Source organism: Geospiza fortis, unplaced genomic scaffold (assembly GCF_000277835.1).
Source record: "Geospiza fortis unplaced genomic scaffold, GeoFor_1.0 scaffold23, whole genome shotgun sequence".
In the NCBI taxonomy this organism is placed as follows: domain Eukaryota; kingdom Metazoa; phylum Chordata; class Aves; order Passeriformes; family Thraupidae; genus Geospiza; species Geospiza fortis.
Window position 1 is genome coordinate 7,096,552 of NW_005054303.1, and position 1,731 is coordinate 7,098,282.

Sequence of the window (1,731 nt, forward strand, 5' to 3'; positions counted from 1 at the left end):
CGCCCCCTATGGCCGCGGAGGACCGGAGCGCCCTCACACCGCGGCTGTGCCAGCCCCGCTGCCCTCGGAATCACGGAATAGGTCAGGCGGGAAGGGACCGCAGTGAGGCACCTGGAACAACCTCCCTGCCCGAGCGGGGTCATCACAGAGCACGTGGCACAGGATTGCATCCAGATAGTTCTCTAATATCTCCAGTGAGGGAGAGTCCACACCTTCTCCGGGCAACCTGTTCCAGTGCATGGTCATGCACAGTGAAGTTCTTCCTCATGTTCATGTGGAACTTCCTGTGCATCAGTTTCTGCCCACTGCCTCTTGTTCTATTGCTCGGTTCCACCGAGAAGAGCCTGGCTCCATCCTCTTGCCACCCTTCCTTTAGATATTTATATACACTGACGAAGTCTCCTCTCAGTCGTCTCTTCTCGAGGCTGGACAGGGCCAGTTCTTTCAGCCTTTTCTCATAAAGGAGATGCTCCAGGCTCCCAGTCATTGTCTGTTGTCCTCTACTGGACCTGCTCCAGGAGCTCCATGTCCCTTGTATTGAGGAGCACAGAACTGGACACAAAACTCCACATTCCCCTCCCCTAGGCTGAACAGAGGGGCTGGACCACCTCCATCGATCTGCTGGCAATGCTCTTCCAGTGCAGATCTTCACCTCAGTCCTGCTGCCCAAGAGCAAGCGCAGCAGGTGCCATGCCAGGACAATGCCGGGAAGAGCCTGTCACAGTCTATGCAGTTCCCTATGTCCCTCAGGGAACAGCTTGTTCTGGAGGAGTGGGAGGCACCCGCTGGGCCATAAGGATGAAGTCTGAAGCACTCATGTGCTTTGCACGTTTCCTCCAGGTGCGGGAAGGACGGGGCGACTGGAATTCCAGAGTTGTGCTCAGGCATTGTTCTGTGGGGTGAGGGGGGAATGACCGCCCAGGCTTCCTGAGGCTGTGAAAGGAAAGTAGAGCTCCGACCTTTATCGTGTGCGTTAAAATGCTTTAGTGGGATCACAGACTGTATTTACTTTCCCTATGAGTGATTTACATAATCTGCAGGTGTATAGATTTGCTACATATGAGCTTTGTCACACAGGGCAAACAAGACTGCTCGGATCTTACATGGTGTTTTTTGCGTTTAATATAGGAGCATAACTTATGTCAAAATACTGCGTATATTTTCATTTAAAACTTTAAAAACCTCTTGAAAATTTAGTGAGGAAAATCCCCTTTTTTCTTTAATTTAGGATTTTGAGGCTGATACATTAAGCAGCCAGAGGCTGTGGTATACATATGTCTCTACATATACCCTAGATTTGTGTTTACTTGAGAGGAACCGTTCTAAAGCAGCCAAATGCCTGCACTGGATCAGGTACTCAGTGTGGAGACGATAAATCCTATTAGAGAAAGTAAGGGTCTACCCTGTGTTCAGATTGGTTTTCATTATTTATCTGACTTAACAAATTACACGCAGATGTTTTAGTTATTTCAGAAGAGAGGATGACAGGACGAAAGGGAAGTTCAACAGACACGTTTATCTTAATTCCTATTCTTCTTTTGAAATTTATCCAGTAGGGATGGCAGGCCTTAGTGTTCGACCCTGCTGTATACTTCTGGTCTGCGTCTGTATGTCCTGCCTTTCCAAGGAAGGCTTTAATAAATGTTGGGGGTCGGTTTAGGTGAATTCGGCGCGCAGCTCCAGGTGAATCACGTGCGAAGGGAAGGCAGCCCGCGGCCGGGAGCGCTCCCG